Source organism: Phyllostomus hastatus, unplaced genomic scaffold, assembly GCF_019186645.2.
Source record: "Phyllostomus hastatus isolate PE091 unplaced genomic scaffold, TTU_PhHast_1.1 phas_contig_30, whole genome shotgun sequence".
In the NCBI taxonomy this organism is placed as follows: Eukaryota; Metazoa; Chordata; class Mammalia; order Chiroptera; family Phyllostomidae; genus Phyllostomus; species Phyllostomus hastatus.
In genome coordinates, this window is record NW_025333841.1 from 1,804,508 (window position 1) to 1,831,943 (window position 27,436).

Below are 27,436 nucleotides of genomic sequence, written 5' to 3' on the forward strand. Positions count from 1 at the left end.
AAAAAACATTACCATATATGCAAAAAGCAAAGAAAGTATGCCCCATACACAAGAAAAAAAATCAATACAAACTGTCCCCGAGGCAGCCAAAACATTGAACTTACTATTTAAATCAGCAATTATAAAAATTTTCATAAACTAAAGGGAATTATATCCAAAGAACTAAAAGGAAGTATGAGAATAATGTCTAATCAAATAGAGAATATTTAAAAAACAGAAATTATAAAAATGAACCAAATAGAAATTCTGAAGTTGAAAAATATAAAACTGAAGTAAAAAAATTCACTAGAAGGGCAAAACTGCTTATTTGAGCAGGCAGAAGAAAGAATTAGTGAACTTTAAGACAGGTAAATTTAAATGAACAAGTCTAAGAGAAGAAAGATAAAACAATGAAGAAAAATAAATAGAGCCTTACAGACCTGTCAACTGCAACAACATACACATGATAGGAGCCCCATAAACATAGACGAGAGAAAAGGGAGCAGAAAATATTTGAAGAAATAATGACCAAAATATTTCCAATTTTGATGAAAACCAATCAACATATCCAAAAAGCTCAACAAATTCCAAATAAGTTAGACTGAAAGAAATCTACACCTAGAACACATCATATATTATACATTAATCAGTAATTATTTTATTTAGATGATGCTACAAAATGGGAGAAAATAGGCTACTGAGAAGAAATTAAAGGAAAAAAGTTAATATATTTCAACAATTATTTATCATTTAAAGACCAGGCCTGTGGCAATTAGTATGTGAAACACCTGGGAAGTAACTTGTAGGAAAGCTATACCCAGTAAAGAGTACTCCAATTTAAGAATGTACTGACATTGAGAATGGTGGTCAGATACCGACCCATTGCTGAACACTAGTCATAATCTCTGTAGACTAAATAATGAATTATTGGTTGCACAGGGTTATTCTCCTCACAGATCATTTGATATTTATTTTTTATATATTTTATTGATTATGCTATTACAGTTGTCCCATTTCCCCCCTTCACTCCCCTCCACCCTGCATACCCTCTCCCACCCACATCCCCCCCCTTTAGTTTATGTCCATGTGTCATAAGTTCTTTGCCTTCTACATTTCCCATACTATTCTTGCCCTCCCCCTGTCTATTTTCTACCTACAATCTATGCTACTTATTCTCTGTACCTTTTCCCCCTCTCTCCTCCTCCCACTCCCCTGTTGCTAACCCTCCATGTGATCTCCATTTCTGTGGCTCTGTTCCTGTTCTAGTTGTTTGCTTAGTTTGTTTTGGTTTTGCTTTAGGTGTGGTTGTTAATAATTGTGAGTTTGCTGTCATTTTACTATACACGTTTTTGATCTTCTTTTCCTTAGATAAGTCCCTTTAACATTTCATAAAATAAGGGCTTGGTGATGATGAACTCCTTTAACTTGACCTTATCTGAGAAGCACTTTGTCTGCCCTTCCATTCTAAATGAAAGCTTTGCTGGACAGAGTAATCTGCGACGTAGGTCCTTGTCTTTCATGACTTGGAATACTTCTTTCCAGCCCCTTCTTGCCTGCAAGGTCTCTTTGGAGAAATCAGCTGACAGTCTGATGGGAACTCCTTTGTAGGTTACTGTCCCTTTATCTCTTGCTGCTTCTAGGATTCTCTCCTTCATTTTTCCCTTGGCTAATGTAATTATGATGTACCTTGGTGTGTTCCTCCTTGGGTCCAACTTCTCTGGGACTCTCTGAGCTTCCTGGACTTCCTGGAAGTCTATTTCCTTGGCCAGATTGGGGAAGTTCTCCATTATTATTTGTTCAAATAACTTTTCCACTTGTTGCTCTTCCTCTTCTCCCTCTGGTACCTATTATTCAGATGTTGGAATGTTTAAAGATGTCCCGGAGGTTTCTAAGCTTCTCCTCATTTTTTTGGATTCTTATTTCTCCATTCTTTTCTGTTTGGTTGTTTCTTTCTTCCTTCTGGTCCACTCCATTGATTTGAGTCCCAGTTTCCTTCCCATCACTATTGGTTCCCTGTGCATTTTCCTTCATTTCACGTATTGTAGCCTTCATTTTTTCATCTAATTTGTGACCAAAATCAACCAATTCTGTGAGCATCCTGATCACCAGTGTTTTGAACTGTGCATCTGATAGGTTGGCTATGTCTTCAATTGCTTAGTTGTATTTTTTCTGGAGCTTTGATCTGTTCTTCTGTTTTGGCCATTTTTTTTTTTCTTATCGAATCTGTTACATATGAGGGGTGGAGCCTTAGGTGTTCACCAAGGCAGGGCAACCCAGTTGCTGGGTTGTGACCTTGTATGTCGGGCAGGGTTGGAGAGGGAAAAATGGTGCTTGCTCCACTCTCTGTCAGATTTCAGTCCCTTCTGCCACTTCCTCCAAGCTAACTGGGCCTTTCTGGTGCTGATTCCTGTGTGGGTGGGCTTGTGTACATTCTAGGACCCCGTGGGTCTCTCCAATGCACTCTCCTGTGAGGCTGGGAGTCCCTCCCTGTGCCTAAACCCCCACAGGTGTTTTCAATCAGTGCCCCGAGGCTCTATTTCCTGATGCTGGGACCCTGGGCTGTAAGGTCTGTCTCACTGACCAGTTTCACCTGATTTATCTGCATGCAAATGTGGGATCGCCTGGACAGCCACATGCCTTGTGCACAGTGCCTCGCTTCACAGTCGCTGCCTCGCTGGGTCTGCCAGCCGCCTGCCCACCCAGGGTCTGCCCGCTGCGGTCTTGTGCTTGGGATGCCTTAGGCATCTGGTGCCCCCACTTTTTGTGCCACGACCCCTCTCCACCCAGCTGCCTGACTCCGCCCCCGCTACCAGTCTGGATGAATGTGTATATTTTAACTCCTTGGTTGTCCGACTTCCATACAGTTCAATTTTCTGTCAGATCTGATTGTTACCTTGTTTCTAAATTGTTGCTGACCTTATTTTGGCTGTGCAAGGAGGCGCAGTGTGTCTGCCTACGCCTCCATCTTGGCCAGAAGTCCATTTGATATTTATTTTTTATCCCATGCTGACTTCCCATAGTCTCTTGACACCCGTATGTGAAACTGGCTTTAAAAAATCATAAAATACTTTAGAAATAAGCCAGGCAATGACAGACAAATACCATATGATCTCACCTATAAGTGAACCTAATCAACAAAACAAACAAGCAAGAAAAATATAACCAGAGACATCAAAATAAAGAACAAACTGACAGTGACCAGAGGAGAGGTGGGAAGGGGGTAATGGGGGAAAGAAGGGAAAGGGTGAAGTCAAGGAACATGTATAAAGGACCCATGGACAAAGACAACAGGTGGGGGAGGATTTAATGTGGGAGGTGGGGGTTGGGTAGGGCAGGGGAGAGTAATGGGGTAAAATGGGGACAACTGTAATTGAAAAGAAAAAAAGTGAAGTGAATTTCATGATAATCTGCATACTATGTGCATGAGCTAAACAAAGAATAATAGACAAATAAACATGAACTAATCCAGACAAAAAATCATAATATACTTTAAAACTTAACAGAAAATAATTTTAAATAACCTGATGCTTGGGATTAGTGGAGAAATAATATTATATTGAAATTCAAATGCATTGTCTAATTACCATACCAATGAACTATCTCCAACATTATATATGTATATATAAATTCATAAGTACTGACCATTTAACTGTATCATATTTGCTAATGGCTGTGAGGCTCAACCACAACTTCTGACTTTTAGAAACTTAAATGCATCTATTTCAAAGCTTGTTTTTTTTTTCACATTTTTAAATTGTTCGAGTATAGTTGCCTCCATTTTCCATCACCAGTTCCCTCCACCCCAGCTATGCCCACTTCCCACCCTTGATCCTACCCCACTCTTTGGTTTTGTCCATGTGTCCTTTATACTTTCAGGGATCATTTCTATAGTTCCTATTTCAAAGTTTTTATGCAAGGTGACTATCTGATTTTCTCACCTTATACACCCTTTCTGTATAAACACTCCCTACCTCCCAACACACAAACTCAGAAGGGAGAGAAAAGCAAGAGTAGAAATAAAAAACAACTTCCCAGGGAAGTTCACAGACTACATTCCTTCTTCCACCAGCAACAGAACTTACAGCTTAGCATTGTACCACCTGTGAATTTCATCTGATATAATGAGGGTGGCCTAAGAGAAGAGGAAAGGGGGAGATTGAAAAGGGCCAAGTTTTTAGGATTTTACCAACAGTTGCCCTTGGTTACAACATTTGGTAATTCCAAGAGCCCCACCCTTGCATTACAAACCTTAACATTCTGCACACTACAGATAGAGGTTTTACAAGAGTTTGTAATTCCTTCAGGGCCACACTGAATGCACTGAAGGGATTCTTATCCCAGGCTTTTTTCCTATTCAAACACCAGCACTGCAGTAAAGCCTAAAAGAATGAGCTTCATTTATTATCTACAATGTTAAAGTTGAAAAGGTTAATTACTATTAGTCCATGGAAATTAAGAGTGGATAGGAAATTATTTATCACATGAATGAAGGGGCTTTGAATTGAAGCCCAAATGCAAAACCACAAACGCATAGCCAGATGCTTAGGCACCTCTTCTGCACACTAAATGTCTGTACTCGTTCCTCCCATGTACACTACTCTCTTCTTGGATCCTACATATTCACACAGCAGTGGCTGGGTTCATCACAATTTCTCCTTAAGTATAAAACTGTTGGAGAACAGCCCAGACAACTATTACAGTTGCCCCTCCCTACTTTTTCTCTCAGCTCATCCTAAGTGAAAGAACCCAGTGCATTTCAAACCCCAAGAACATCTCTTTAGACAACTTCTAAGCACTTCTTGCCAGATTCTTGTCCTAAAGCTGACAGCAGCCCCTAATGCCTGCTCCCCAAGTAGGAACTGAGTCTTATTAAATCTGGTAATTGTTGGAATCAGAAGTGGGACAGGCAGACAGACAAAGGGACACATCTAGGGGAGTGTTCATTGGTGATCCCGTGTCCTCAGGTATGTGCACTATACCTAAAACTCTGGAAAAGTCCAAGACCCCAAGTGAAAATCTCAAGTTCACCATGATTCACACTCATTTCTTCAAACCACAGCAATACTGTTGAGGTGCTTTGAGACCTTTGCCTACATTTACTTAGATGGATTATCCCCAACTTACATGCATGCACATACACATACAGAGAGACAGAGAGCAGGGAGAAAGAGACAGAGATGTACAGAGACAGAGAGAGACAAAGATTTACAGAGACAGAGAGAGACAGAGAGAGAAACAGAGAGACAGAAAGACAGAGAGAGAGAGAGAAAGGGGAGGAAAAAAAGCAGAGACCAAATCAAAACAACTTCACTGGGTCTCAAACTCTTCACTCGGATCAGTTTTTCAATCTGTGCACTATTGACATGGTGTGTCAGATAATTCTTCGTTGTGTGCCTGTGTGTGTGGAAGGGGGGACTCTCTTATAAAATGTAAGAGGTTTAGAAGGATCTCTGGCCTCTACCCATTAGATGCCAGTAACAATCCCTTCTCCCAGTTGTAACCATAAGTGTCTCCAGATATTTTCAAATGTCCCAAATGGCAAAATTTTCCCACTTCCCTCTTGAAGATCACTGCCTTAGACCAAAAGAGTCTCCCCAATATGACTCCAATCAGCATGCACATTTCCACATTACAAAAAATAGGTGCAGGATTAATTAGTCAGTCCTTTAGTACAGAGTCAAGGAGGAGGTTAGGATTTCATGATCAGAAGTCTCTCTCAGAAAGAGGAAAGGGCCCCTGTCACCTAGTAATGAGTCTTTCTTTGATGGCCTAACCTAGAATTACCCTGGCTTCCTTTCTGACATAGATTCCCACATAATGTTCAACCACCAAGTGACCCATTGGGGCCCATCCATGTGTGATTTCCTGACAAAAAAATTTCCACATTTGCTCTCTGAGAAAATTCTCATATTTGCCAAGCAAATTCATGTAAAATTTCAAAAAGAACCCCTTTTAAAAGCACTCATTGGGTCTTTTGCTAATGACCCATTGAGCTGTCAAGAAAAGGCTAAGTAAAAACACCACTTTTGGGTGAAGTGGCAGCATGTTGTGTTATTTCACTTCAATCAGTGGTGTGACAAGGCCTTCCACCTGCGGGGGGGGGGCGGTGAAAAAAACAGCAAGAAAGAAATTAGGCTTGTGTAAAAATGGTGGGTTAACTGTAGTGGAACTTATTCATCTAAAAACTTTATTGTCTCTATCTTTAGTTAGATGAATGGCCTTGAGCTAAAAAAGGGTAATAATCCATGCTCTGCTTACCTACTGAGGCGAGGAGAGGATCAAATGAGATAATAGATGTAAAATTACCTTGACAATATAATGCAGTCTACAATTATAATGTGCTTGTTATTTACATTTATTTCCAGGTCTGCAAAACTAAAAGGAAAAAATAAGCTGTGAGGGGCAGGATGGAATATTTTAATTCCCAGGGCCAAAGCAGAAAGGTTGAAAAGAACAGAATGAGATGGAAAAGCAACTTGTTAGGCTTTGAAAATAAAAACCACAGTGAGATGGATGGTTGCTAAGTACTAGCATCAGATGGTAACATGTTTTCTTTCATTGGGGCATAGAAGTGGCAAAGATCAAACTGACAAGGGAGCCAACATTATAAATGAAATCTATGAAATCTGTTGAATTAAGCATCAAGTCCCCTAAATTTCAAACAGTATTTCTCAAAAATGTATGCCTTGCAACGCAAATATTTCTCAAAATATTATTAATAGACATTTTCAGCAAATGAGTTTGGAAAACTCTGTGCCTTATATAGAGTCACAATATATAAACAGAAAGACTCCTGAAAGATATATAGTAAAGAAATCATTTTATTTTGTTTAATCCATTATTTCCAAAACATATTTGACCTCAGAACTGTATTTATTTATTTATTTATTTATGCATTTCCTTATTTAATTTATTCCCTGTTAATATTGGATTGAGAAATAAAATACTTAAAGGATTTCAGAATCAGATGGACTATAAAGAAAATGAATCAGCTTCTCTCCAGTATGTTCACTGCAGCCTTACTTACAATAGTCAAAATACGGGAGAAACCCAAATGTCCTTCAATAGACGAGTGGATAAAAAAGCTGTGGCACATATATACAATGGAATATTACTCAACCATAAAAGAGTGAAATCTTACCATTAGTAACAGCATAGACAGACCTAGAGAGTATTATGCTAAGTGAAATAACTCAGAGAAAGACAGATGCCATATGATTTTACTTATATGTTGCAATCTAAAAAACAATATAAACAAACAAAACAGAAATTGATTAATAGATACAGAGAACAGACTGATGGCTGTCAGAAGGGAGGTAGGTTGAGGGATTTGATGAAAAAGGTGAAGGGATTGACAAGTACAAATTGATAGTTACAAAATAGTCACAGGCATGTCAAGTACAGCATAGGAAATATAGTTAATAATACTGTAATAACTATGTATGGTGCACTGGAAATACTGAAGGGACCACTTTGTGGAGTGTATGATTGTCTGACTACTGTGCTATATACCTGAAACTAATACAAAATCATATTGAGTGTAAACTATAATTAAAAATAAAAAGAAAAATAAATATCAATAAAACTATTATAAAAAACTCAAAAGCCCTGGCTGAGTGGCTCAGTTGGTTGGAGCATCTTCCCATACACCAAAAGGTTGAGGGTTTGATTTCCGGTCAGGGCACATATGTAACCAAGGTTTGATCCCCAGTTGGGGCACGTTTGGGAGGCAACCAGTTGATCTTTCTCACATCGATATTTCTCTTTTTCTGTCTCAGTTCCTCTCTCTCCCCCTCTCTTTTTAAAAATCAATAGAAAATATATCTTCAGGTGAGGATTTAAAAACAAACTCAAGGAAAAAAACTGAAAATGAGTCAATAAGGTGGTTGCTGAGCATACAAGTGGTTGCATGTATACAAATACAAGCAAGAATGCTAAATCCAGAGCACTGAAAAAAGTTTTCCTGAAGTAGGACATCTAGTCCTCAACTCCCAAAAGCCATGAAAAAGAGAGAAATAAAGGAGACCATGAAAGTGATAAATTTCATTAAAGGCATGGGTTGAAAGATGTGCATTGTGTACATTACATAGACAGCCGAAGGATAAGTTGATAAGAACAAAGAGTAGCCCTGGCTGGTATGGCTCAGTGGATTGAGTGCTGGCCTGGGAACCAAAGGGCCACTGGTTTAATTCCCAGTTGGGGCACATGCCTGGGTTGCAGGCCAAGTCCCCAGAGAAGGGCATATAAGAGGCAATCACACATTGATGTTTCTCTCCCTCTCTCTCTCCCTTCCCCTCTTTCTAAAAGTAAATTAAAAAAAAAGAACAAAGAGCAATAGAGTGTGTTCAGTGAACAGCCATAACTCAATTGCTTTCTTTCCTTCTGTCTGCCTGCTTCAGGTCCTTCTGGACGCAATTGGTCTATCCTTCCACCAAATTTATACTTTTTCTTTCTCCTCCCACAGCTCCCTACACTCCATGTTCCAGCTCTTGTCCCATGGCTGCATGTCCAATAACCCTGATGCTATTTGCTATTCTAGGACTTTGATCTTATATCTACATGTTTCACTCAACCAACTACGGGAGAGGTATATGTTGCATGCAAGGAAGATTTCCTTGGGTTTAGGAGAAAGCTTTCATGGACAGTATTAAAATTGAATATCAGCCCTGGCTGGTGTGGCTCAGTGGACTGAGTGCGGGGCTGCAAACCAAAGAAAGGGGCACTGGTTTGATTTCTGGTCAGGACACGTGCCTGGGTTGTGGGCTGTGTCCCTGGTGGAGGGGTGTGTGAGAGGCAACCACACACTGATGTTTCTCTCCCTTTCTTTCTCCCTCCCTCCCCCCTCTCTAAAAATAAATACATAAAAGCTTTAAGAATAACTGAATATCATCTACCTTTATTCATTACATGCAGTTTTATTTTTAGTAGAAAACACAAATTAGAAGAGAATAGAAGCCAGGAGTGACCAAGAAAATCGAAAAGCTACATTGGAAATTGACAACTAGCTTGAAAAAAAAATTGAAGGAATCAGAAACATACACTCTAAAGAGTCCTAGAAAAATTATAAATTAAAAAGAAAAACCCCAATATTAAATAATATGGGTGAGCCCCCAAATGTACTTTTTAATTAATGTACATGTTCACACTTTCTTGAGTACTAGATTAAAAATACATTTGATGCCTTTTCCCGAAATCCTCAACAGAACCTGTAGCCACAAGGACTGCACCCTCCACTGCAACACTGGAGCATTTCCTAACTTGGAAACTAAATCTCCAACTCTTTCAGAGAGACAGTGACTAAGTACTGAATGGCAAGTGTGAAACTGCAAGAGACGGTGAGAAATGTGGCCACAGAAAGCCTTTGAAGCTTTGATCCTGCTTGCCAGACCAGGGAGCAGTACAAGAGAGAGTAAAAAGCCTAACAGTGTCAAGTCCACACCATAACTACATCTTGCAGTATCCATTCTGCCATCACCACACAGGAAATAAGGGAAGGAAAAAGTCCTTTTTTAAAACAGACCTAGAGTGGGTGTGTGGCTTCAATCTGACAGTCTCATTTTACTTCAGTGCTTTTGGGGAGGGTAGGAGTAGGCAAAGAGGGAGAGGAGGAGGTGAGAGAAAACACATAGCCATTTTTGTAATTACATTTCAGAATAATTTCATTATGTAGTTACAATTCATTGAAAGTTGTTTTTCCTTCTAGCTTCCTCCTTCCTTAAAAATCTTGCTGCACACCCTGACTGGTGTAGCTCAGTGGATTGAACACGGGCCTGTGAACCAAAAGGTCGCGGTTCAATTCCCATCTGGGGCACATGCCTGGGTTGCAGGCTAGGTCCCCAGTAGGGAACATGCAAAAGGCAACTGCACATTGATGTTTCTCTCCCTCTCTCTTTCCCTTCCCCTCTCTCTTTCCCTTCCCCTCTCTCTAAAAATGAATACAAATCCTAAAAAACAAATCTTGCTCCACTCACTACCCTTCCTGAGTATCACACAAACACACATTACCCTTGATAGGAATCAAAGCAGGCAGAGAAGCTATGTCCCATTACTTGCTTTTGTAACCAGGGATGTAAACAATATTCAGGAGGATGTTGGCCTTGCAAATAGTTTAACAATAATGGTACCATTCCACTTTAACTCAGAAAAAGATAAAAGGAAACTAAAATATTTAATAGGTACAAATATTGTGCTTCTGCTACAATCAATAAATAATGCCAACGTGAAAGAATAGCAATGTGTGGTGACATTTTGAATGATGTAATACCTCAGTGAAAGCCTTTATGAAGTTTTATGCTGCTAAACACATTAAATTAATCTCTAAGGGCCAGGACATAATGTTCTGTTATTGCTGTGTGTTTCTTTTACTATTTAATGACTCTAATTTTAAGCCTAACTCAAATTAGGGGACAATGAAGGAAAAACCCAAGCAACTTCAGGTATGACTTCATGAATCTGTACAGGAAAGAATATGAGATTTGGACATAGATACTTAGGTCTCTGGCCAGGAGGAAATTATTGCTGTGGAGCATGAGATTAGGGAGGCCAGGGCTTCAGTTTTGAATTAATCAAGCTGTGTTATTTACACATTTGATTCAGTGTATTCTACTTCAAAATGGCTTCTGGCCCCCTCAGGTTTTCACAGCTTGACTTAGAGTGAAGTCATAAAGAATAGAGCATGCAAAGCTGAATATTCCCAAGCTGGGCTAGAGTAATCATTTCCCTGAGGTCAGCAATACTTTCATGTACAAGGAGATATTTTGAGGAAAGTTTTCCCAAGTCTTAAATGTTTTCTTTTTCTCTCAGAAAGTCTGAGAAACAAAACTACTTGACTTGGCCACAAGCCATAAAACCTAATTAGTTCTGTGAATTTGTTTAATGTTTAAGCCTAGCCACTAGTGGATAACTGTACAGATCCAAAGAATTCAAAGCCTCAATGCAGAGGGACAAAAGCTAAACTCAAGATAGGGAGAAATCAATTTATCTTTAACCTGGGCACCATGAAAAAACAAAAACCTGAGGAAGGAACAGAAATTAGTTACAGAGCTTCCAGGACTCTATAAGGACTCTGGGGAATTAACCAATGATCATACACAAGACTAATAAAACATCCACATTTTTTTCTAGGCACGCAGACCACTGTACACATAGTATATTCTTCATTCTCCCCGCAGCCTGGTAAAGAAGAAGTGGCGGGTAATTTTTCCCCAAAACCCTGATATAGCCTTAGTGGCTTTGTCCTCCTGAGTCTTCAGGATTTCACTGAGTAATACAGAGACACATTGCATAAGCACAACTGAACTGCGGCCTCTAATTCAGCTTCTTCATCATAGCTCAGATCCCAGAACAATGATCAACTTTGCATTCATTTTCCAACATTAGCCACCTCATTTGAATGCCACTATTTTAATGACAATAAATGTTGCATAGACACCCTGAAGTGAGAAACATTACCCTACATTAATACCCAATTTGCTTGCCATCTCCCTAAGATCCTGGGACATGTTTTAAAGCAAGGAGAATTTACACCAAATTAAAACCACTGGGGAAATTGAATGTCAGAGGCAGAATTTATTTTCTTAGGATTAGAGTATGTTTGAGACAGTCAGACTAGTCTGTCCACCTGATTTGCTGAGGAGGGAGGAAGAGAGAGAGGAAAAGAATGTTGTATGTATGGGAGTGGGGAGTGGGCAGAGAGGAATATCTACAGAGTTGTTTTTAAAGATGCAGATTTAGGTATGAAGGAATGAGAGTACTAAAAATGGGCTAGTTTTTGCCCCCACATTTTCCTGTTTTCCCCTACATACCTAAGACCTGGAAGATATTAATAATTGGAGAAGCTTGTTGTGAGATACATGGGAACTCTCTATACTATCATCACAATAATTATATAGATCTAAAACTGTTCTAAACTAAAAAGTTTGTTAAGAAAACAGGAAAAGCTGCAAGAAAACATATTTTGGCTCAGTATAAAAATACGTTTTCTGAAAAGAAATAAATTGCAATCCAAATTGGAAAGAAAGAAGCAAATTTATCGCTGTTTACAGGTGATGTAACCTTATACATAGAAAACCCTAAAACTCCACAAAAAACTGTTAGAACTAATAAAAATCAGGATACAAAACCACCCAAAGCAATCTATAGGTGTCTGTACGAAAGAATCCAATGACATTTTATGCAGAAATAGAAAAAGCCATCCTGAAACTTATGTGAAATCTCAATGAATTCCAAAAAGAAGAAAAAAATTGAAAGCATCACACTTCCTGATCTCAAAACTTACCACAAAGTTATAGTAATCAAAACAGTGTGCTAATGGCATAAGGACAGACATACAGACCAATGTAATAGAAAACAGAGCCCAGAAATAAACCCTCACATATATGACCAATTGATTTTCAACAAGGGTGCCAATACGATTCAGTGGGGAAAAGGACTGTATTTGCAGCAAATGGTATTAGAAAAACTGAAGATCCTAATGTAAAAAAATAAAGTTGGACCCCTGGTCAGTGTGGCTTGGTTGGTTGGAGTATTGTCTTATGCACCAAAAGGTCATGGATTCAGTTCCTGGTCAGGGCACATACCTACGTTGGGGGTTTAGTCCCCACTCAGGGTGTGTATGGGAGGCAACCAATCGATGTTTCTCTCTCACATCAATGTTTCTCTCTCTCTCCCTCTCTTTTTCTCTCTCTCTCCTCCTCCTCCCTTCCCCCCTCTAAAAAATCAATAAATATATCCTGAAGTGAGATTTAAAAAATAATAATAAAGTAAAATAAAATAAATTTGGACCCTTTCACAAAACTTGACTCAAAATTGATCAAAGACCCAAATATAAGAGCTAGCACTATAAAACTAGAAGAAAACATAGGGTGAAAGCTCCATAACACTGGATTTGGCAACTGTTTCTTGGATACAGATGACACCAAAACCACAGGCAACAAAAGAAAAAAACTGTACTGTATTAAAATGTAAAACTTTTGTGCATTAAAAGACACTATCAACCAAATGAAAAGGCAATCCATGGACTGGAATAAAATATTTGCAAATCATATATCTGAAAAGCGATTAACACCTAGGATATATAAAGAACAGAAATTCAGCAACAACTTCCCCATCAACAACCCAATTTAAAAATGAGCAAAGAACTTGAATACACATTTCTCAAAGGAAAATTAAAAATGGCCAATAAGCACATGAAAAGATACTCAGCATCATTAACCATTAGGAAATTGTACCTTAAAACCATAGCGAGACACCATCCCTCAAACCTTAGAATGCCTATTATTATTTTTTTATTTGGAATTTTTATTGTTATTTTTAAGTATATTTTATTGATTATGCTATTACAGTTGTCCCATTTCCCCCCTTCACTCCCCTCCACCCTGCACCCCCCACCCACATTCCCCCCTTTAGTTCATGTCCGTGTGTCATACATATAAGTTCTTTGGCTTCTATATTTCCCATACTATTCTTGCCCTCCCCTTGTCTATTTTCTACCTACCATCTATGATACTTATTCTCTGTACCTTTTTCCCCCTCTCCCGCTCCCACTCCCCTATTGATAACCCTCCATATGGTCTCCATTTCTGTGGTTCTGTCCCTGTTCTAGTTGTTTGTTTAGTTAGTTTTTGTTTTTGTTTTAGGTGTGGTTGTTAATAATTGTGAGTTTGCTGTCCTTTTACTGTACATATTTTTATCTTGTTTTTCTTAGATAAATCCTTTTAAAGTTTCATATAATAAGGGCTTGGTGATAATGAACTCCCTTAACTTGACCTTATCTGGGAAGCACTTTATCTGCCCTTTCATTCTAAATGAAAGCTTTGCTGGATTGGCCATTATTTTAAAAGAAAGAAAATAATTGACGGTGAGGATGCTGATAATTTGGAACCCTTGTGCACTACTGATGGTAATGTAAAATGGTACAACCACTATAGAAAACAGCATAGTAGTTCCTCAGAAAATTCAAAATAAAATTAGCATATGATCTACTAATGCCACTTCTGGATATATACCCAAAAGAATTGAAAGCAAAATCTTGAAGCAATATTTGTTCAAAGCAGCATTATTCATAATAGCCAAAAGGTTGTAGCAAGCCAATCATCTCCACCAAGAGATGAACAGATAAACAAAATGTGATATACATGTATAAAGGAAGAAAATACTGACACATGCTACAGCATGAATGAATCTTGAAGACTTCAAGCTAAGTGACAAAAGGACAAATAAATACTATATAATCTCACTTATATGGGGAACCTATAGTGGTCAAATTCATATACACAGAAAGTAGAATGGTGTATGCCAGTGGCTGGGGGAGGGAGAAATGGGGAGTTATTTGTTTAATGAGTACAGTGATTCAACTTTACAAGATGAAAATAATTCTGATGATGGATCCTGGTGATAGTTACATAACAATGTGAATTACTTAATTCCACAGAACTGTACACTTAAAAGTGGTTAAGACGGCAAATTTTGTTATGTGTATTTTACCACAACTCAAAATAATAAAATTAAAAGAATGGGCATTCTGGCATGACTGCCTTTGGAGGCAATTGCTTATATTGGCAAGGTAATCTAGAAAATGTGATTAATATATCAGATAAAAACAGTTTGGATGATCTCCTAGTTATTTCTAGGAGACAGAAAATATTTGTGACTAAGATGTCAGTGTGAGGCTTATTGGTTAAACATGCAAATAGCCAGGATGGTAGTGCTTCTAAATTTTGTTGTGATTTGTTGCACAAAGCACTAGTGAGGTACAACTACATTTGTCTTCTCCTAGGAGGCAGTTATAAATAGTGCAGTTGCTGGTTTACCTGTTTCTATACACTTTTCAGTCGCAGGGAATCCTGCTGAATAAAGTATTACATATGCAATTTACAACCTTCAGAGACATATACTATCTTATACATTGCCTTAGAAATAGTCTTGTGTACATATTTCTCCCCTAATAAAACACAGTCTCCCTCAAATATGGTCTATTTTACTCACCTACCACTCCATTGTTACTGTTATCACCCCCTCCTTCCAGCTATATCATCTTACACTTAATAGGTAGTCTTTAAGTTTATTGTATCTATGAATGACTTTGGGCTTCAGATAAATAGAATGAGAGAGCTCCTTTAACACCCCTCTCAGAAACCAAGGGCTTGTCTCAAATATCAAGGCAGTTCTAAACCACCCTGTGTGCCCTTAATGTATATAAAGTTTCTTTGTTTGACTGTAGAGCTGGTTCATGGGTCTTCTCCTGCTGTAAAACTAGAACTTACACAATTGGCTCTCACAGTTCGCAGGCCTTTGGATTCAGACTAGAACTATACCACCAGCTTTCCTGGGTTTACAGCTTGCAGACCTCAGCCTTCATAACCACCTCAGCCAATTACATCTCTCTTTATCTGTCTGCCTATCTGTCTATCTATATATTATCTATCTATCTATCTATCATCTATCTATCTATCATTATCTATCATCTTCTATTGGCTCTGTTTCCCTGAATCCTGACTAATACAGAGTTTGACCAAAAGTCTCCTTCATTATATTTAAAATATTTGATCATGGATGAGTCAAAGTTACAGGCTAGTAGTGTCATGGGGGAAGCCAAGTAAAAGGATGTAAAATGACCCCCAGTGGGGTGAGGTTTAATCTTAGCTCCAAGATTAATGTTGTCTTTGGTCAAGAGCATTACTTGCTGACTCAAAAAAGGGATGTACTAAATAGATCAATGGTTCCCAGCCTAGGTTCCTGGTCATCTTAACAGACCACAGAGGTAATCATTGTGATTCTTAAGTCATTTATAATATTTTAAAACTTTAAGGAAAACAGAGCATTTTATCATACAGCTGCCCCAGTTAGCTAAATGTCAAGTTACTTTGCTTTTTCTTGGAATTACAGCAACCAAACACAATAATATTTGTTATCCATGCTGATCAGAGCTCTGATGCACATGTACCTGTGTACAAAGTCTGTCCAGAAAACGTCCAGTCATTGTTAATATAACAAGGGCAGTTTGCACAATATCAGTGTAACCTAGCAGCCAAAGAGAGTGTACTGCAATGCACATTCATGAACAATGATGACTTTACTAGTCAGTGGGGGTGGTAGACACCATCAAGTGAGCATGTGCACTGTGTGGCCATCACATTCAAAATGACTAAGTGAGTAGAGCAACAAATCTGCATCAAATTTAAGCTTGAACATTCCTTGCATTAAGCTTGAACATTCCTTGCGTTAAGCTTGAACATTCCTCTGTGGAAACTATTTGGATGGTTCAGAAGGCTGCAGCTACGGGTAACTGGTGATTGGCAGCTTTATCACAACATGTCCACTTATGTATTAGGTCTTGTGTGAAGTTTTTTGGTGAAACATCAAATCACCCAGCTGACTCAGCCCCCCTGCAGCCCAGATTTGGCATCCTGAGACTTCTGGCTTTTCCCAAAACTAAAATCACCTCATAAAGGGAAGGGATTTCAGACTGTCAGTGAAATTTAGGCAAATATAATGGGGCAGCTGATGGCGACTTGTAGAATGGTGTGAGGTCTTAAGGTGCCTAATTTGAAGGGGACTGAGGTGTCATTGTCCTGTGCACAGTATTTCTTGTATCTTGTATCTTCTTCAATAAATGTCTCTATTTTTCATATTGCATGGGTGGATACCTTCTGGACAGACCTCGTATATGAACACAGAGAAGCTATTGTTTAATAAGTACAGCATTTTCAGGAGAAAAAACTATATGAAGCACTAGGCCTTACAAAAAAATATAACAGAAGGGTTGAGAGGGTGTGAAAAGATTGGAAAGTACTGATCTAGCTAATGTGTAGGTGAGGTCCTTTGCAACTCTTCCAAGCTCCCACATCTATTTGCCTCTCTTGTCTTTCCCAGTGAGGACTGTAATGTTCACTTACCTGAGACACTGGACACAGATGAATAATGGACTTCTTGGTCTGCCATAGTCCTTAGGTATGAGGACATCTGTGAACTACCTGCAGGCCTCTCAAGCTCCCAACATCCAAGCATTCAGTCCTGATTAAGTGAGGGCCCTTCCATAGGCAAAAATCTGCAAGGTTTCCCACAGTCGGCATACAGGCAAGTTCTCTGGAGTTTAGGTGCAATAAGTGTCACTTCATATTTCCTAAAGCCCTTGACAGGTGTGACAGGTTCAGACTCCCACAGAGATATTTTCTGCCCAGTTTGAAAAGGAAATGCTACTAATTGCTTAAAGTTACTTCTTGTTAAAGGCAGCTTTATCTCAGCAGCTTTTTCTGGGAGGAGGGAAAAGGGGTATGGAAAGAAGCTCCCTTGAATTGAAACCTGAATCTGGGGTAAACACAGCCAGGACTTTTTCCAAAATTGGCTTCTATGACCTGGAAACAAGAGCATCTTATATCCCAGTGAAACACATGTTTGTTGAGCCTCATCCTGCCTGTTTCCAAACCTCAACCAACTGCAAAAATAACTATTTTTAAAAATAAAATATTTTACAACTAAGCTTACACAGAAGAAGCCATGTCAAGACTGCTGGGAGCACAGAGACATGAAATGGGATGGCCCTACACCCCTGGGTGGAGGTTAAAAATCTAGAGGGATATCTAGCTACACAGGTCCTCACTGAGGACAGAGGGGTATAAAACACACCCGTGTCTCCCCAGCCCAGAACACTAGTGTTGGGAAGAGGAACCCACATAACATCTGGCTGTGAAAATCAGCAGGAATTCCATTTATCCAGGTGAAACAGAAGGCTGCTGGAAACACAAAAGTCCTTTTAAAGGGGCAATACACAAAATCTTGCTCACAGGAACCCACTCAGAGCTCCAGTAGAGGGATGGTAGCTTGTAAGTGCAGGGATCATACAGGAAGAAACTGTAATATGTGGCTTCAAAGAGAGGCTGGAGGGATAGCTGTCAATGTCCCAATGTCTCCCACACTGCCCAGAATGCCTGGGGGCCTTCACTAGCCTCACCTTGATAACTTCCAGGGACCCCACTCTACCCAGCTCCCACACAGCTGTGGTTTCTTCCAGAAGCAAACATCCAGGGCCTGCATTGCAGTCTTTCTTGGAAAAACTCTTGAGGAATTCTGGGCAAGCTCAGAAGGTTCCATAGACACACAGGTAGAGATTGAGTTGTGTGACTTTTGGGCAAGGGCTGATTTCCCCACATGCCCAAACAGTGCCACTGTTCCTGTGTTGGATCCTCTCCCACACATGGTATTAGCCTGAGGAGATGTACTAGCTCCATCCTTATGACTCCCTGAGGCCTGGCCCTACAAACTCACTACTGTAGCCTCTGCTGGTAGCAACCAGCTTGAGTCTGTGCTGCAGTCTTCCTTAAAAGAAGTCTAGAAGAATTAGGGGGTGACTCAGAGAATGCCAGAAACACAGAGAGAAAGGCTGAGTTGTGTGGCTTTAGGGTGAAGGCTATCTTCCTGTGCACCCAATGGGCACCACTGTTCCTGTGCAAAGACTTTCATCCACATAGCCAAATCTTAATCTGGTCTGGCCTGATGAAATTTATTGGCTCCACCCTGATGACTTCCTGAGACCCCACCCTACACCAAAGATCCATAGGCACTAAGCATGTGGCATCTGGCCTCAGTGTACCCTGAGACTATTGCTGAGAGGTCTCAGACCCAGCTATAGTGCTGAGCTTGAATTTGTATCAACCTGGTGAACACTCTATGGGAATCTACCTCATGCAGTTTGCATATCATCCAAGGTTCTTTCAGTGGCTGAGCCTAATGGGCAGCAAGCAGGTGACAACCAGATGCAGGGTTCCTTGAGCCTATTGCTGAACTGTCCCAGCTTGGTACTAGTGGCAGGCGAACTGGTATGCAGGTTGGCCCCTCCCATAAGAAGTCAGCCTCAGCACAGGCAGCTACTAATCTTGGATTGCTTTGTGGCTCCTAAAAGTTAGCCCAGGGCAACTCGCAAGCAGAGTCTGACATTGACCTGCACCTGAGTCCTTCCCAAGAGATCAAAGAACCAATACACCTGGTTACTGGCTTCAGACCGCAACACAGCATGACACAATTAGTTTCATAAGTGGCACACCCAACGTCTCAAAGGCATCAGACTCTACTGGGGCAAAATCTACTTCATGAGGTCAGTCCCTGGACAGCAGCTTATACACTTTGTTCATAGCCAATCCTCACAATAAGCCAGCCTGAAGGACAACCCCACCCACAAATGTGCCAACAGCAATCAAGTTTCAACTGCAACAAAAGGGCTCAAATAACCCACATCAGAAATAACCCACATAAGGAGCAACCAGATCAGGTGATCAGGGAGACTGTACCACTGGCCCAAAATGGACACCTATTATATAAGGTCAGCATAACAAGACTAGGAGACACAGCAGATCTACCTAATACTCAGAAACAAGCATGAGAATCAGCAAAAATAGGAAAATTAAGAAACATGTGATCTCACCCTGCAGTACGATGGCTCACATACCATCTTGATACTTGCAGTCCTCCTGAGGCACAAAGGTGGAACTGTTTATGGTCTCCTGGAGTTAAGATCTTCAGTTCCGGCCAAGATACAGGCATAAGTAGAAACACTTCACTTCCTCGCACAACCGAAAGAAGGATAACGACCAATTTAAAAACGATAAACAACCAGAAGTGCCAGAAAATCAAACTGCGTGGAATCTTGACAACCAAGAAGTTAAAGAAACATTCATCCAGACCAGTAGAAGGGGCAGAGATGGGAGATGGGCAGCGGAGCAGAAAGGATGTGTAGCAAGGCGCCAGCCGCTGCAGGCAAGTGGGGACTGGGTGAATCGGAAACGAATGACTCAAAGGTAGCTGTAAACTACTGAGGGGGTTGCCACAATGGGAGAAACTCCCAGTCTCACAGGAGAGTTTGTTGGAAAGTGGGGCTAAAGCGGTACAAGTAAGTGACATTGTTTCCTCTCTCATGTCTTTTCCACAGACAGCATGACAGTGCAGCAAAGAGGGTTGCCTTGCCCTGGTGAATACATAAGGCCCCACCCCCTTACAACATAACAGGTGTGCTGAGACAAAGAAATATGACCCAAATGAAAGAACAGATCAAAACTCCAGAAAAAGAGCTAAGCGATGAAGAGATAGCCAACCTATCACATGCAGAGTTCAAAACACTGGTAATCAGGATGCTCACAGAAATGATTGAGTATGGCTACAAAATAAAGGAAGAAGTAAAGGCTGTGCAAGGTGAAATAAAAGAAAGTATACAGGGAACTGACCAGGAAGGGAAGAAAACTGGGACTCAAATCAACAATTTGGAATAAAAGGAAAAAATACACATTCGACCAGAACATAATGAAGAAGTGAGAATTCAAGAAAATGGGGACAGGCTTAGGAAATTCTGGGACAACTTTAAATGTTCCAACATCCCAATAATAGGGGTGCCCAAAGGAGAAGAGGAAGAGCAAGAAATTGAAAACTCATTTGAACAAATAATGAGGGAAAACTTCCTCAGTCTGGTGAAGGAAATAGACATGCAAGTCCAGGAAGCTCAGAGAGTCCCAAAGAAGTTGGACTCAAGGAGGAACACACCAAGGCACACCATAATTAAATTCCTAAGATTAAAGATAAGGAGAGAATCTTAAAAGAAATAAGAGGAAAGGAGACAGTTACCTATAAAGGAGTTCCCATAAGACTATCTACTGATTTCTCAAAAGAAACCTTGCAGGCAAGAAGGGCTGGATAGAAATATTCAATGTCATGAAAGTCGAAGACCTATATGCAAGATTGCTCTATCCAGCAAAACTTTCATTTAAAATGGAAGGGCAGATAAAGTACTTCCCAGATAAGGTCAAGTTAAAGGAGTTCATCATCACCAAGCCCTTATTATATAAAATGTTAAAGGGACTTATTTAAGAAAAGGAAGAAGATCAAATCTATGAACAGTAAAACGACAACAAACTCACAATTATTAACAACCACACCTAAAACATAAACAAAAAACTAAGCAAACAACTAGAACAGGAACAGAATCACAGAAATGGAGATCACATGGAGGGTTATCAGCAGGTGGGGGGGGAGAATGGGGGAAAAGGTACATGGAATAAGAAGCATAATTGGTAGGTAGAAAGTGGACAGGGGGAGGTTAAGAATAGTATGGGAAATGGAGAAGCCAAAGAACTTGCAAGTACAACCCATGGATATGAACTAAGGGAGCGGGAATGCTAGAGGGTGGGGGAGTACAAGGCAGTAGGGGATAAAGGAGAGAAAACATGGGGCAACTGTAATAGCATAATCAAAACATTCTTAAAAAGATATATAAATATAAAAATAAAATGGCAATAAATACATACCTATTAAGTATCACTTTAAGTATACATGGATTAAATGCTCTAATCAAAAGACATAGGGTGGCTGCATGGATAAGAAAACAAGGCCCATATATATACTGTCTACAAGAGACCCACTTAAGATGGAAAGACACACAGAGACTAAAAGTGAAGGATGAAAAAATATATATCATTCAAATGGTAACAACAAACAAAACTTGGACATAATAAACTTTAAAGCAAAGGGTTTTTAAAAAACTTTTTTTATTACTTTATTGTTGTTCAATTACAGTTGTCTCCATTTTCTCCCCACCCCTCCCTGACCCCAGCCAAACCCACCTCCCTCCCTTGCTTCCACCTTCCCCCTTGGTTTTGTCCACGTGTCCTTTATAGTAGGTCCCGAAAACCCTTCTCCCCACTGCCCCCTCCCCCTCCCCTCTGGCTATTGTTAGATTGTTTCTAATTTCAATGTCCTTGTTATATTTTATTTGCTTTTTTCTTTTGTTGATTATGTTCCAGTTAAAAGTGAGGTCATATGGTATTTGTCTTTCACCACCTGGCTTATTTCACTTAGCATAATGCTCTCCAGTTCCATCCATGTTGTCGCAAAGGATAGCAGCGCCTTCTTTCTCTCTGCTGTGTAGTATTCCATTGTGTAAATGTACTATGGTTTTTGATCCACTCATTTACTGATGGGCATTTAGGTTACTTCCAGCACTTGATTATTGTAAATTGTGCTGCTATGAACATTGGGGCGCATAGGTTCTTTTGGATTGGTGTTTCAGGGTTCTTAGGATATAATCTCAACAGTGGAATTGCTGGGTCAAAAGGCAGTTCCATTTTTAGTTTTCTGAGGAAATTCCATACTGTTTTTCACAGTGTCTGCACCAGTCTGCAGTCCCACCAACAGTGCACTAGTGTTCCCTTTTCTCCACATCCTCTCCAACACTTGTTTGTTGATTTGTTTATGATGGCCATTCTGACTGGCGTGAGGTGGTATCTCATTGTGGTTTTAATTTGCATCTCTCTGATGGCTAGCGATTTTGAGCATCTTTTCATGTGTCTCTGGGCCCTCTGTATGTCCTCCTTGGAGAAGTGTCTGTTTAGGTGTTTTGCCCATTTTATAATTGGGGTTTTTGTCTTCCTGGAGTGGAGTCATGTGAGTTCTTTATATATTTTTGAGATCAAACCCTTGTCCAAGGTGTCATTGGCAAATATGTTTTCCCATGCAGTTGGCTCTCTTTTCACTTTAATGCTATTTTCTTTAGCCATGCAGAAGCTTTTTAATTTGATGAAGTTCCATTTGTTTATTCTTTCCTTTATGTCCCTTGTAAAGCAAAGGTTTTAGTATGAGACAAAAAAAGACATTACATAGTGATGAAGAAGTGAATCCAACAAGAGGATATACACTAGTAAACATTTATGCAGCCCCACATAAGAGCACCTAAATATATAAACCAAATGTTGATGTACATAAACAGAGAGCATGGCAACCAAACAGTAATGGTAGGGGACATTGACATTAATTGGTAGATCATCCAGAGAGAAAATCAACAAGGAGAAGCTGCCTTAAATGATATATTTGACTAGTTAGATGTAATTGATATTTTTACAGCACCTCACCGCAAAGCAGCAGAATATACATCCTTTTCAGGTGCACATGGGATGTTTTCCAGGATAGACCACATGTTAGGCCACAAAACAAATCACAATAACTTTAAGAGTATAGAAATCATATCTAGCATCTTCCCAGAAAACAAGAGTATGAAACAAAACATTAATTACAAAAGGAAAACTAAAAAACACAAAAACAAATGGAGGCAAAATAACATGCTAGTAAACAATGAATGGTTTAACAATGAAATTAAAAAAGAAATGAAAACATACCTTGAGAAAAATGAAAATAAAAACACCAGAGCCCCAAATCTATGGGGCACAGGAAAATCAGCCCTAATAGGCAAACTCATAGCAATACAGGCCCACATGAAATAATAAGAAAAAGAAAACTCTAAAATAAAAATTCTAACCTAACAGCTTAAAAAATTAGGAAAATAAGAACAAAGCCCAAAGTGATCAGAAGAAAGAAAATAATAAAAATCAGACTGGGAATTAAATAGAATCCAAAAAAATACAAAAGAAATAAAATGAAAAGTTGGTTCTTTGAAAAGATAAACAAGATGGATAAAACTTTAACCATGGATATCAGTATAAAAAGAGAGGACCAAAATAAATAAAATGAGAAATAAAAGAAGTGACAACAGCATAGAAATACAAAAGATTGTAACAAAATAAAAACAATTACATGCCAACAAACTGTATAATCTGGAAGAAATGAATAAATTCCTAAAAATGCAATTATACCACACTGATTCGTGAAGAACTGAAACACCTGAGTAGACCAATGACAACAAACACAGTCAAAGTAGTAACCAAGAAACTCCCAAAAAACAAAATCCTGAACTGTGTAGCTCAACTGGTGAATTTTACCAAACACTCAAACAAGAATTAACATCTATCCTTCTCAAACTATTCCACTATTCCAAAAAAATCAAAAGCAGGAAAGACCCTCAAGTTCATTTGACTAGTTCAGTATTTTACTGATTTCAAAACCAGATAAAGACATTACAAAGAACGATTGTTAGAGGCCAACATCCCTAATGAACATAGATGTAAATATCCTCAATAAAATATTAACAAATCAATACCAGCAATACATTAAAAAGATCATATACCCTGATCAAGTGGGAATTATTCCTGGGATGCAAGTTTGTTTCAACATTCACAAATCAATTAACATGATACACCAAATAAACAAAATGAAGGAAAAAAAACAATATGATCACATTAATACATGCAGAAAAAATATTTTGACATGGCCCTGGCTGGTGTGGCTCAGTGGATTGAGTGGCAGCCTGCAAACCAAAAGGTTGCCAGTTCAATTCCCAGTCAGGCACGTGCCTGGGTTGTGGGCCAGGTCCCCAGTTGGTGGCATGCAAGAAGCAACCAATATTTCTCTCACACATTGATGTTTCTCTTCCTCCCTTCACCTCTCTCTAAAAATAAATAAAGGCTTTAAAATTTTTATTTTTATTTATTTAAAAAATATTTTCTTTTTTATTGCTGTTTAAGTACAGTTGTCTTCATTTTCCCTTACCAATTCCCCCCACCCCAGCCATCCCCACCTCCCACCCTTGATCTTACTCCCCTTTGGCTTTGTCCGTGTGCCCATTATATATGTCCCTGACAACCCTTCCCTTTTTTCCCTCATTTATCCCCTCCCACCTCCCCTCTGGTTACTGTCAGTTTGTTCTTTATTTCAATATGTCCGGTTCTATTTTGCTTGCTTGTTTGTTTTGTTGATTAGGTTCCACTTATAAGTGAGATCATATGGTATTTGTCTTCCACCTCCTGGCTTATTTCACTTAGCATGATGCTCTCCAGATCCATCCATGTTGTCACAAAGGGTAGGAGCTCCTTTTTTCTGCTGCGTAGTATTCCATTGTGTAAATGTATCATAGTTTTTTGACCCACTCATTTACTGAATGGCACTTAGGTTGCTTCCAGTACTTGGCTATTATAAATTGTGCTGTTATGAACATTGGGGTGCATAGGTTCTTTTGGATTGGTGTTTCAGGATTCATAGGGTATAGTTCCAGCAGCGGAATTGCTGGGTCAAAAGGTAGTTCCATTTTCAGTTTTCTGAGCAAATTCCATACTGTTTTCCACAGTGACTGCAAAAGCTTTAAAATTTTTTTGACAATATCCAGCAAAAATTTATGATAAAAACTCTCAGCCAAGTGGGAATAGAAGGAATATACCTAAACATAATAAGGCTATATATGACAATCCAACAGCTCAATGGGGAAAAACTTAAAGTTTTCCTTAAGATCAGGAACAAGACAGGGATGTCCACTTTCACCACTGTTCTTCAATACAGTACTGGAAGTCCTGGCCAAAGCAATCAGAGAATAAAAAAAATAAAAGGCATCCAAATTGTAAAGGAAGATGTAAACTGTAAAGGAAGATGATTACTTTCAGATGACATGATACTACATATATAGAAACTTCAAGATCCTACCTAAAAACTACTAGAGCTGATAAATTCAGTCAAGTAGCATGATACAAAATAGTTACTCAGAAACCGGTTGCATTTTTTTACACCAATAATGATCTATCAGAAAAAGAAACTAAAAAAAAACAACCCAAATTCCATTTACAACTGTATCAAAGAATACCTAGGAATCAATTTAACCAAGAAGGTAAAAAAACAGTACTTGCCCAATTATAAGGCATTGTAGAAAAAAATTAAAGAAGGTACAAATAAATGTAAGCATACATGGAGTTCATAGATAGGAAAAATAGTATCATTAAAACTTCCATACTAATTAAAGCAATATATAGATTCAGTGCAATTCCTTTCAAAATACCAATGACATTTTTCATAGAACTACAACAAATAATCCTAAAATTTATATAGAACCACAAAAGACCCTGAATAAAAACAGCAATCTTGAGAAAAAAGAACAAAGTTGGACATATCACACTAACTGATATCAAACTATACTACAAGACTATAGTAATCAAAACAGTCTTGTACTGGCATAAAAATAGACACATAGCTCAATGGAACAGAGTAGGGAGCACAGAATGATGACGTGCCCTGGCTGTTATAACTCAGTGGGCTGAGTACCGGCCTGCAACCTAAGGGTTGCTGGTTTGATTCCCAATCAGGGCGCATGTCTGGGTTGTGGGCCAGGTTCTGCTGGGGTGTGTGAGAGGCAACCACACACTGATGTTTCTCTCCCTCTTTGTCCTTCCCTTCTCTAAAAATAAATGAATAAAATCTTTATATGTGATGAAGTAATGCAAGAATATACAATGGGGTAAAGACAGTCTCTTTAGTAAATGATGTTTAGAAAATTGGACAAATAACATGCAAAAAATGAAACCAGACCACGTTCACCATATACAAAAATAAACTCAAAATGGATTAAAGGCTTAAAAGTAAGTCTTGAAGCCATAAAATTCCTAACAGGAAGCACAGGCAGTAAATAAACTCTGACATTGCTCTTTATAACATTTTTTTAAAATATATCTCCTTGAGCAAGGGAATCAAAGAAAAAAAAATACAGTATGGGACTAAGCCAAACTAAAAAGTTTTTGCACAGCAAAGAAAACCATCAACAAAACAAAAAGACAAGCTACCAAATGAGAGAATGATATATCTGAAAGGGGTTACTAATCAAAGTGTATAAAAAACTCATACAACTCTACATTAAAAATACAAACAATCCATTTAAAAAATGGGGAGAGGACTGCATAGACACTTCTCCAAAGAGGACACACAGATGGCCAATGGACATACAAAAAGATGCTCAAATTCACTAATCATCAGAGAAACGCAATTTAAAACCGCGAGTTATTACCTCACACCTGTCAGAATGGCTATCATCAATAAATCAACAAACAACAAATGTGGCAAGATGTGGTGAAAATGGAACTCCCACGTGAGAATGCAGATTGGTGCGGCAAGTATAAATAAACATTATGGAGGTTTCTTTAAAAAATTAAAAATGGGATTGCCTTAATTCCAGCAATTCCATTTCAAGGTATTTATTTGAAGAAATCCAAAACAGTAATTCAAAAACATATATGCATCCCTATGTTTATTGCAGTGTTATTTACAATAGCCACTATATGGAGGCAACCTAAGTGCCCCTTAATACATGTGAGTGGATAAAAAAGCTGTAGTACATACAAGTATATACAATGGAATATACCTAGCCATAAAAAGAATGAAATCTTACCATGTGAGACAGCATGGATGAACCTAGAGGATATTATGCTAAATAAAATAAATTAGACAGAAAGAAAAATATCATGTGTTTTCACTAATATGTAGAATCTAAAGAACAAAACAAAGAAACAAACAAAATAGAAACAGTCATAGATGCAGAGAACAGACTGATGTTTACTGGAGTGGAGTGAGATTAGGGGACTGAGTGAAAAAGATACAGGTATTAAGAACTACAAATTGGTAGTACAAAATAGTCACTGGGATGTAAAGTACAGCATAAAAAATATGGATAATAATATTGTTATAACTGTGTGTGGTACCAGTTTGGGTACTTGCAACATCGAGGGGATCACACTGTAAAGTATATAATTGTATAACCACTCTGCTGTACACCTGA

The 27,436-nt window shown here is 38.9% G+C and overlaps 1 protein-coding gene and 1 non-coding gene across 4 annotated transcripts in view; one reads left to right on the forward strand and one right to left on the reverse strand.

Moving 5' to 3' along the window:
• Positions 1–27,436, reverse strand: part of NEXMIF (neurite extension and migration factor) — a 172,243-nt gene that overhangs the window by 110,449 nt on the left and 34,358 nt on the right. The window lies entirely within an intron of this gene.
• On the forward strand, positions 5,926–6,061 carry LOC123819158. The gene has a single exon (XR_006785796.1). It is a non-coding gene; the product is annotated as a small nucleolar RNA SNORA21 (small nucleolar RNA).